The sequence below is a fragment of the Lipotes vexillifer genome, unplaced genomic scaffold, assembly GCF_000442215.2.
Source record: "Lipotes vexillifer unplaced genomic scaffold, Lipotes_vexillifer_v1.1 scaffold2641, whole genome shotgun sequence".
NCBI lineage: Eukaryota > Metazoa > Chordata > Mammalia > Artiodactyla > Lipotidae > Lipotes > Lipotes vexillifer.
In genome coordinates this window covers 330719-342684 of record NW_006780363.1, presented here as the reverse complement: position 1 = coordinate 342684, position 11966 = coordinate 330719, and positions in this window count along the sequence as shown.

Sequence of the window (11966 nt, the reverse complement as noted above, 5' to 3'; positions counted from 1 at the left end):
AAAAAAAAAAAAAAAAAAAAAAAAAAAAAAAAGAAAGCAGTCTTCTGTCAAACAGAGAAGATCAAGATTCTTAAGTGTAATTTACATTCTGCACTTATCCTAACAAATCCTCTCTACAGTCAGATGAGCGCTGCTGCTGTGATTCTTCTGATCGGGGTCCCCCAGTTGCTCAGTAGCTGGATGAAGTCAGCATTGCCCCCTTGTAAGGCTGGGCTGGCCTGTCTATCAGCTTTGCAGAGAAGCACAGTCACATGTTGGGTGAGCTTAAACTGTCATTGAACTTCTCTGGGGCTCAGTTTGCCCATCAATATAATGGGTAAGTCATGGAATAAGGAGCTGGTGCCACGCCTGGTCCTTTGGAGATCTCCATGTAGGTTCCTGCCCAAGGCTTAGAGAAGGCAGGGCCCCAGTGATTACAGAGTCCTGGACAACAAGGCCCTCAGGACTCTCTAGTGCTTCTTATCCATAGCCTCTGACCCCAGGGAGGGTGAAACAAAGCAGAGTGGAGACAGAGAAAGTTGTCTGCAGCAAGGAGCACACCCACACACCATCCACAGAATCCCTTTTGGGGTGGGCTTTCTGCTGTCTCCAGAGTAGGCAGCTCAGGAGATGGTTAGGGCTCTCTGGGTCCACTGGCTGGATGCCTGGGGCATGTGATCAAACCTCTCTGGATCTTATTTTCCACACCAGCCTCCGAGGGCTATCGTGAGGATGAAGTGTGTGCCTGGCACATGGCATGAGCTTGATAAACAATGGCCCTTTGTGCTATTCTTCTTGAGGGAGGCCTCTCCCTATTAGCTCACTGCCCTCTGCAGATCCTGCAAGGTTTATGGGCTGACCCCTGCTGGTACTCTGCTCTTGTTGCCAGGGGAAGGCTGGCAGGTCCCCAGGATACCCACAGGTCTCACAAGTGCAGGAGGCAAGAAAAAGACTCCTCCTTGGCAGAGACAATATCTGGTCCCCATCCTCCCCAGTGGGACAAAGGAGAGAGAAACCACACACCTGCCTCTCAGATTTCACTGAGATTGTAGTGAAGCTTTTCACAGTAGAGAAAACAGAGTCAGGGAGGGGCTGCCTGTTGCCCCAGGCTACACATGTATCAGCTGCAGGACTCAACAGACCCTAGGCCTCATTTCCTAGTGTTGGGCCCTTCCAGCTGGAGACACTCCCAGCATCCCATGTCTGCATTCATCCGTGCCTGTTCTTGGTCCTCGCTGCACTGTTTTCACCAAAGTCAAGGGTACTGGAAAGTGCTCAGCCAGCCCTGCGGAGGCCCTGCCTTCCCTGGGACCACAACATCACAGCCCAGCAATCCTGCTGACCGGGGGAGAAACAGTCGCAAGCTTTCTCCTGAGCTCTGGTAAAAACGTTGCATTTGTATTTTCTCTCCTTTCTTTTCTTGGCCAGGAATAGAAATATGTCAACACGATTTTTTTTTTTTTTTAAATCACAGAGTTATTATCATAAGCTTCAGCAGCTTGGGGTAGAAGAGGCTGTTGTGTTACTTACAGTTTGATCCACAGGATAAACTTTTCTGTGAAATGGGGTAAGTTGTCTCTGGAACTGCAGCACCTCCTGAAGAATTGCTTTAGGAGTCATGGACTCTGTTTTGCTGGCCTCCTGGGGAAGGAACTTCAGTTGGTCCAAAAGTCCTACACACACTCAGGAATCCATGGATATGCAACTTGAGGGCCCTGAGCCCCAGGCTCCCTTTGCCTGGAAGAGAGCAGTGTCCTTGGTCAGGGGTGTGAGGAGGGAATTACTGAGCGACTGTGGTTGGACTAGGAGGGTAAGAAAAGGAAGAGAGGGTTCCTATATGTACCAGATGCCTATAGGGTATATAGGTATCTATAATGGTACCTATAATGCCTATAAGGTACCTCCACCAGGTACCTTCACAAATAATCCTCATGCCCATGATTGTCTCCATGTAACTGGGACACAAAGGTGTCATTCACTTGCCAAAGGCACCCAGTTAGCAGATGACAGAACCTGGATTCAAACCTACATTTGCCTCCAAAGCCTTGCCCTCATGAAAAGAGGTCTACTGGTTGGTGTGGGACAAAGAAAAATTAGTTGAGAAAACCATCTTTTTCAGGACATATAAGGCAGCAAACTGAGTGTAGTGAGGTCAGGTAGGAGCACTACAAGCTGAGGCTAAACTTCTCTCGCCTTCCAGAAGGGCTCAGGCTTGGGAGGCAGGAGAAAGGGACAGGAGAATGACGGGGAGGGAAGAGGCATCAGAGCTACCGTCCTGCTGGCCCCAGCAGGCCCCATGGATGGCCAGGCATGGCCCAGTTGACAAGTGGCGTCCTGCCCATTCTTCCTGATTCTCCCACCAGAGGGCAGAGTCTAGGAGAAGCTGGGATGAATGGGGGCCTGGGGAGTGGGGGTAGTTGATAACTTGGCAGTTTACTATACTCAGTTCCCCAGCCCTTAGTGAGGGCTGCTAACCCAGGATAATGTGTAATTTCAGCTGAAAAAGTAGGAGGAACTGATGTCTTGGCCTTTCGCCTCACATCTTGAAGAGTCTCTGGGCCAATCCGAAACCACAGGGAATGGGGAGGGGCAGTTCCTACAATGTCCTAAACTGGCACTTTCCATAACTCAATGAGCTCCTATGCTTTCCCCCAGACTGATTCAGGGAAATCAGAGAAGGGCTAGTTCCATTTTGAAGTCCAGTCTCTCAAACTCACCCAGGTCTTAGAAGCTCACAGAAATTTATAAGCAAATCCTATAGATCTGCCTGTAACTATCCTCCCACAGTAGTTGTCTAGGGACAGACATATACTGTCATAGATGCCATGGTCATTCCTAATGATGATCCTGGTAGTGCCTGACCCAGAGTCTGTGCCTATAGCAATACTAAACATACATGAGTCAACCTCTAAGGCCTCAACCCTGTCCTGAGTCTTTCTCCTCTGGGATCTCAGAAATGTCTTGAGTTTTCTTGGTATTGGCTCTGTTGAACGACATTTTTGTTTCAAGACTATGAGAGTCATTAAAATCATAGGAGTAAGTGGTGGAGAGCTTAACAAGTGTAGACAGTGAGCATATGTGGCCAGAAATAAACTAGTCTGGGTGGACCAAGGCTAAGGTGGGGTCTGGCCTCTGCCTAGATTTGGGGAGTTAGCTGACTCTTTTGAGGAACTCAGAGGTAAGGTTGTCAAGTACTTAAGCTCACTGCCTCATTGTTATAAGGAAAAGGCCTGCACTGAGGGCTGAACAGTTTCCTTGGATAGATAAGTGAGGCCACAGGACAGAACCAGGCCCTGGATGACAGTAGTGAAGAAACATATCAAAAGATGGGGTCCATTTCTAGTTCTCTTTTTACGTCTGTCAGAGCCCTGGGCCATGGGGCAAGGGTGGGGTGAAGGGTGTGAGGGGTCTGGAATGTTCAATGACTTAGGAAGCCAATAACTACAGAGAATCAAGTGGGAAACCTCAGCCAGGTAATGTGGCTTCACTCTGTGTCCACCCTGGGGGCGAGGGCGTGGGTAAGCAGGCACTTCTTAAGTGAGGCAGTGTTGCTTCTAGGCCCTTGCAGCTGAGACCCTTGGAAGGCCAATGCTGAGCCTGCCAGAGGCCCACCAAGCCTGATACATCTGATGAGAGATGAGGAGAGAGAGGAGGCCCAGCTTGACCTGGCGTTTAGTCTCCAGGTGGAAAACCACAGAAATCCAGAGTGGGTTATGTTTCCCCCGCAGCCAATCTCTCTCTCCTGCAGTCAGGAGAAAGAAAATGTTCTTGTGAACTCAGGCAGGAACTAGGGGTCATTAATACTTGTTTTGTGTGATCTCTGTGTGAAGTGTCTGTGATAAGGACTTAAGGAAGCAAAGGTCTCACCTGAACAGTCAGGCTCAGTCCCTAGGTGTCCTACTATGACAACAGGACTGGACATGAGAACACCGGCTATGGAAAGGGCTCAGATGCTTCTGAGTAAGTCATCTGAAGGTACCACAGTTGTCTAGGCTGAAGAAGAGCAAATGCAGGCAGAGGACTGATGCAGAGGGAGGATAACTTGTTCCTCATGATTTCCGGAAGTCAAGTTAGGGCCCACGGGTGCAAGTTAAAGGGATCCCAATTCCAGTGTGACCTAAGTGTAATATTGGGATTCACCCAGAGAAGCAGAACCAATAGGAGATATATGTTCTGTTGTAGGGAACTGACCTAACCCAGTTGTGGGAGGTGGTTTGGCTAAGCAGTTTCTGCAAGGCTGCTGTCCTCAAGGCTGATGCTGGAGCTTGCAGTCCATGGGGCAGGCTGCCAGGAGGGAAGGTCACAAGGAGGCCAGAACCTACAAGTGGGAGGCTGGGCTGAAACCATGTCCGCTCTTGTTGCTTCTGACATAATGACACGGACCTGCAGAAGCTGGGCCCTCCATCATGAAGTTAAACATATGTATTTGGCCCAGAAGTCCGAGGAGCAGGTCAGGCTGTGGCTTCATACCATCCTGGTAAGTCAATAGCCAGCAGCAAAAAGTGTCTGCTGCTGCTTCCCCATCAACCCTTCTAGTCTCCCAAGAATCTGCCTATGACCCACTCTAACTGGAAATGTAATTGAAAGTGAATTCTGGGGAAAGGAGTTCGGCTCCTCCAAGCTGACCCCTTCGAAAGTCATCACAGTAAGGAAGATATTTCTTACTGTCAGAGCTGTCCTGAGGTGGACTGTGCTGCTTCTGGAGTAAGTGCCTCCCCTCCCAGTCCCATCCAGGCTGAGCATCTGCTTGATGGGGACCATTGGGTTGATTATGGGGTTGTGAGGGTCCTTGACAGCCTGTGACTGTGTAAGCAGGAAGCAGGGAGAATGACAGCCAGGTGCATGACATGGGCTCAGCCACTGGAAACCCCAGCCCCTGCCCTCCACACCCATCCTGGGGCAAACTCCAGGTCTACAAGTAAGATATTCAGGTGCCAGGGGCCTTGGTGGGAGGAGAAACTTCCCTTCACCTGCCAGGAACTCACTGTAAAGTTCACTTCTTGGGATTGGCCTACATGATGTAAAACTGCTCTCATAAATAATCCCCTGAAGTAATCTCTAGTGGCAGAAGTGAGAAGGGGGCTCCTGGAGGGAGAGTCAGGTAGAGAGCAGGGGTCCCCTCTAGCCCTCACCACTAGCACCAGCCTGGTGGTATGGATAATGCAGCCCCATGTCCTAGCCTCAAGATGTGAGTACAGCAGTTCTGGGTGCCCAGAATGCCTAGATGGGGATCCCTATCATCCAGGCTTTCCCACCTGAATCTGGAGGCTGTTATACCGGTCAGTACATAAGCTGGCTCTGTCCCCTCCCCTCCTTAATACCAGCTGACTCTAACTTCAACATGTTGGGCCCTGGCCAGTCCCAGGATGGGAGGTAGTGAGAAGTCTGCTGCTGCTGGAAATAGGCCTCAAAAAGACCCAAAGCAGGAACCCAGGAAGGGAGTCTCCTGGTGAGGGGAACATTTGTTTATTGGTTCAAGGAAAACTGTTGAAATTAATTATGTCTCTCCCCCCAAATTCAAATACAGCACTTGGCTAACTCCATGCACAATAAAAAAAAAAGCACCAGCTAGACTGGCCCCATCCATCTTCCACTTCCCAATTGCAGGTGATGGCCACCTCATGAAACCTCAGTTTTCACATCTGCCAATGAAGAAAACAGACAAGTAGTCAGTGCCCCATCCACAGGACTGGCTACATAATCTGTGAAAAGAAAAGAAAATTTGTGGCCCCTTGTAAAGGGGGACCCAGTATGAAAAGAAAATTTGAGGCCCCTTGTAAAATGTTCTTAAGAATCTCAAGACAGCAACAGCAGAGCTTTAAACCAAACATGGGGCCCTTCTGAACATGGGGCCCTTCTGAACTCAGGGCCCAGTGGGGCTGCACAGGTTCTATACCCATAAAGCTGATGCAGCTAACACAGTCCCATTGTCCACAACAGTGCTTGTAAAGTTTGTAAAAATGTGCTGTGCACTCAAAAAAGAAGAAAATGTATGTATTGCATTGATGTGTGTGTATGTGTGTGTGTGTGTGTGTACATATATATAATATAGTATGTTTTATATATATACACATATATGTATGATCCCTACATCTTACATACTAATAAGCTTGACCTTTCTGTGATCCCTCTATTATATATGCAATGTAAGATTGTTGTTCTAATATACAAATAAGGTTTATATGGCATTGTAATCATTAGTTAACTCAAGAAAACTTCAAAATAATTAGAAACCAAAGAAAGCACACAGTTCTGATTTTGTGACAAAAGTTTTAACTTTTTAAGCTTGATGTCTTTTTTCATTGGCTAAGATGCAACTTCATGGTTTCTAAAATCTTTGTTAGAAAAGATGGAGTTGGACATAGGCTCTGGCTGAAATGGCATTCTTTTTAGCTATGAGAGTCTTAAGGAGAAAATGTGGACCGTATGTCTAAGAGACAAATAATAATTTTAAAAGCATGATGGTTCTTTGGCAAAAACACTTGTGAATATCAGGGGCTGCCAAATGAAAGTGTGGCTGAAATGGCTCAGGTTGGTTTGGTGAAACTCATAAAAATATAGTGTAGTCAACAGGGTCCACTTCCCTGGGTATATACTAAAATTTTTCTACCCTCATAAAGTTATTATGTATGGATAAATGACTTGCTTAGCCAATGAAATGTGCAGAAGCCCTTAAGAGACAGCAAAGTGGGTTCTATTCCTTTTCCCCTGTCTCATTGCTTATGAAAGCACATGTGAAAAGTAATCTTGATAGCCTCACATCCCTGAGAAATTACAGTGAGCAGAATTCCCTGCCCTGAACTTGACATGTAACATGAGCAAGAAACAAACTGTTGAGATTCAGAAATTATTTGTTACTGAAATGTAACTTAGACTATACTTACTGATACAACCTTTGAGGTTTATTCAACAGTCTTGGTCAAGAAAGCTGCTACCCTCTACTTTGCCAAGTAATAAGAAAACAAAATTCAGTGATACAGGAAAGTATTAATTAACTGTCCTTCATTCCATGATCTATTTATGTCTCAAAATTTTAATCATTCAAACATTTAATGGCACTACAAATATTACTGAGATGTTGTAATGGGTCTAATCCCATGACCAGTATATTCTGGTAGAAAGCTAGCAAGCAATGCCCATAGCTCATTAGTGTGCCCACATCTGGGAGTCATTCAGTCACTCATGCTTCCACGAGGCTTATCATCTCCCTGGTTGATGATGAGGACAAAATGGTACCATAATGATGAGGACTGAGCATCAGGTGATACCATTCAGGCAAAGATTGGTCATTAGGGCTGTTGGACCCACTTGAGTCCCAGAATCTTTCATTTTTCTCTTCCCAATCCCCAGGGCCACTTGACCATTACACGTATCATTGTGTCTATCCTCACAGAGAAACTTCAAGTTCAAAACACTTAGAAAAATCTCTGGCACAGAGTGATCATTCTATAAATGTTAGCTTTCAGCAGTACCAGTATTCACATTATTATTTCTGCCCCCATTTTTACATGAGAAAACTGAAACTCACAGTGATTAATTAATTGGCCTAAGTCATAAGTTACTAAAATTACGAAACTAGGATTTGAAGTCAGGTTTTCCCAAAGCCCATGTTCTTTCCACAGCACCAACTACCTTTCTAGTAGCTCATGTCTGAGCTAGAGAGTGACTGCTCTCCAAAAACAAATGTCAAGGAGCCAAAACTGAAAGGTAAGTGCAAATGGCTAGAAAAAAAATTATTGAGCCCTTGAACCAAAATGTAAAAATGATCAGTCAGGATTTCTGCTTCTAGTCATCACGAAGTAACTGGTTCTAAAATTGTCCTCTTGCTGAAAATAACTATAAAACTGGACGAAATATATGTGGAAACTCTTTTTGAGTATTATATTTGGTATTTATATAAACCAAATATGTAGGTATGTATATATCAAATACATGTATTTTATATATAGTTTGTATACATAAAGTATATATATTTTTATTTTTATTAAACAATAAATGACTAGTTAAAGCAAAAATGATAACATTGTATTCTCTATCTATCTATATGTTATATTTACTATATGTTAAATTACACTATATTTACTACATATAAGGATGAAAAACTTATGAGGATAATAGCCCAAGGAATGGAATTTGAGTGTTTAAAATTCTTGCACTTTACATGAAGTTACTATGTTAATTCTATGTAGACTGTAAGTTGAGATTACATATCATTATCCTTAGAGAAACCAGTAAAGACTAATAGAAAGTTGTATAACTAAAGAGAAAACAAAGAAATTTAAATGTAATAGCTAAGATAATTTAATTAACTTAAAGAAGACAAAAAGCAGGAACATAAGAGGAAAACAAGTAGATGGGACAACTGGAAACAGGATGGTAGACTTAAACCCAATATATCCATGATTATATTAGATAAAATTGGAATAAACACTCCAATCAAAAGGCAGACCTTAGCAGAACAGAAAATAAAACAAATCTGACTGTATGCTGACTACAAGAGATGCACTTGACATACAAATACACGAGAGAAGTTGAAAGTAAAAAGATGAAAAATATACATTATGCAAACAGGAAGCATGTTAAAATGTTGTCCATGTTAAAATCAGGGAAAGTAGACTTCAAGACAAGAAGTATTTTGGAGTTCAAATACATAAAGCAAATTTGACAAATAGAGAAAAAGAAAAATGTACAATTATAGTTGGAAATTTTAACACCCCGTTTTTAGTAATTAATAGAACTAGATCCTAAAACTCCAGTAAGGTATAGAAGGTTAGAACAAAATTAACAACCAACTTGACTTAATTGATACTGATAGAACACTACACCAAACAACTATAGAATATACATTACCTTCAAGTAGACTTGGGATAGTCATAAGACAGATCATATGCTGGGCCATAAAATGCCTCGATAAATTTAAAAAGATTGAAGCATAACAAAGTATGTTCTCTGACTGTAGTGAAATTAGAAATCAGTAACAGTAAATAGAAAAATCCCAAATATTTGAAAATTAAGTAGTATACTTAGAAAATAACCTATCACCAGAGGAGAAAGAAAATTTAGAATTTAGGAAATAGTTTAAACTGAATGATACTTGAAAATGCAACATACAAATATTTGTAGGATGCAATTAAGCAGTACTCTGGGAGAAATTTATACCATTAAATATTTATATTAGAAAGAAGGAAGATTTAAAAATCAGCAATCTAAGCTTCCACCTAAAGAAGCTTGAGAAAGAAGAAAAAATAAGTAGGAGGAAGCCTTGAATAGATACTTTTGCACAAAGAAGTTGTGCAAAATGGTACAGCCACTTTGGAAGCTATTTTGAAGTTTCTTCTTAGATTAATCAACAGTGGCTCAGCAATTGGACTCCTAGGTATTTACCCAGGAAAAATGAAAGCATATGTTCAAAGAAAGACTTGTACAAGAATGTTCATAGCAGCTTTATTCACCTTTATTCAAAAAAGCATAAAACTGGAAACAACCCAAATGTTTACCAACAGGACATGGATAAATAAATTGTCACATATTCATGCAATGAAATTTACTCATCACTGAAAAAGAATGAACTCTTGATCCATACAACAGCATGAATGAAACTTGCAAACATTCTGTTAAACAAATGAAGCCAAGCATAAAAAGAATATATACTGTGTGATTTCATTTTCCTGAAGTTCAAGAGCAAAAAAATCCACAGTGTTGTATTAGTTATTTATTGCTGCATAGCAAATTATGCCAAAACTCATTAGCTTAAACCATCAAGCATGTATGATCACACAGTTCCTGAGGGTCAGGATGTCTCTGGTTTAGACTCTCTCACAGGCTGCTTCAAGGTGTCAGCCAGGGCTGCAGTCATCTCAAAGCTTGACTGGAGGACTGTTTGTTCCCAAGTTCACTGGTGTGGCTGTTGGCAGATCTCAGGTGCTTGACGGTTGTGGGCTGGAGACATCAGTTCCTTGCCATATGGGCCTCTCCTAATGGGCCTGTCGCACGGCAGTTGGCTTCCCCCAGAGATGGGTGTACAGGAGAGAGTGCAAGAGATGGCAAGAAACACAGGTCTAGCAGTCTCTGTAATTTACTCTACCCTCAGAAGGGTTAGCACGTCACTTGGTGCAGCCCATACACCAGCGGAGGGGATACACAAGGGCATAAATACCATGGTGGGCGTCCTTGGGGGCCATCTTAGAAGCTTCCCACCACAGTTACAGAAATCAGAACAGCAGCTGCTTACAGATAATGGAATTTACTGGAAGGAGGCACAAGTAAAATTTCCGAGGTGATGGAAATACTGTATAATTTGATTGGGTTGTTGGTTATATGGGTGTATACATTTGTCAAATCTCCTCAATATATGTGCTTAAGACCTGTACATTTCACTACATGTAAATTCTTCAACTTAAACATATTTTTTAAAAGGATGATTTGTCATTTTAGATATCATCCGAATGAATGCAGACTCATACAGCAGACCAAAGAGAGGTAACCACAGAAAAACACGTTCATTTATCATGCTACACTTCAAGTATATAAACTTCATAAAGTCAGAGGAACACAAATGCTGTATTTTTACAAGGCTCGATTTACTCTCCTCTGGGAAGGGTGTTGAAGGTTTTTAGCCAAACCTCTAAGACTTGGTTGGGGATCTGGGGACGACCAGCCACAGGCTTTTCTTTTAAAGTCCCTGTCTACTTCTCAAAGAGGGGGAAGGACAGGCAGTCCTGTTTAGGACCTTGGAGCCCTCCAGGGGGATGAGACATGGATGTGAAATGAGGGTTGGGGCTGAGGACAATTGCCCAGAACCAGTTCCCTCCCTTAGGATGCAGTCCTTCCAGCAGGGGTCAAGGAGTTTTGGACAACAAATACCTCTTACAAAAGAGGGTTTTGACAAATCAAGTATAAATGAATTAGAAACAGGGAGCTTGCATTTCTCTTCAAATAGACCAGGATTTAAAAATTAAGACAGATTTCCTTGGCCAAGTACCTTTGAAGTTTTCCAGACCTAAAACATTTAGAAAAGCAGTTCTATATACTTTGAAAACCCAGAGTGCATGCAGATTGTCATCTTTTGGATTAGATCCACTGAAAATGAACTATTTTGCTCCTTATCCCTTTGCCATTCTTGAGTGGTAACAATGGATAGGTCTATTATCGTGGGTTCCCCTTTAGTCACTGAGAGTCATCCTTGTGTCAGGCACCATGCTAAGCATGGGAAAAACCCACCAGGCAGCTCTCTCACTCCATATGACAGACTTACCCAAAGGAGGGGGCTTGAACCTGCCTCCCAAAATCTGATTGGCTGAACATGCAGTCAGTTCCCATGTTAAGTTTGAGATCTTTTCTTTGGTGATTAGGTTTTAGCAGGACTTCAAGCACTGGTCTCCAGTAAACCAGTGACCCTAGGGACTCATGGCACCAAGATCAAATATTTCCAGGGTCACTGAACCCATTAGGTCATATATCAGAAGGGAAATGTGCAAAGACTTATGCATATATTTGCTAAGTCTTCAGATGGGCTCAATCCTCTCCCTCTGAAGCAGTGGGGAGGGCTGCCTGACAGTGATGGAAACTCAAAGTGAAGCGTGGTTTTGGAAAATCACATCCAATAACTGTATAACACAACCCTAGGGCTGCTTGAAATCCAGAGAGAGTTCTGACTGGAAGAGAGTAGCCCTTCTCAATCTCAGTAGTGGTGGAAGCAGGGGCGAGAATCACAGACAAGTCTCCCTGGACACACGTAGCCGCAGCTCTGATGTCCTCTCAAGAATCAGTCCCTCCAGCAATTGTAGCAGACATGGGGCAGTCTGGAGGCAGTAAAGTCCCACCTAGTGTGTTCTCTTCATCCTCCTTCTCCACGAACATGCACACACACGGGAAAATGTGAGGAATATATTTTCATTGGATCCTAGAAATAACTTCAATGCTAAATTTCAAGGACCCAGTTATTTTCTATAATGTTCTTTAACAGCTCTGGGTTGCAGCACACTGTA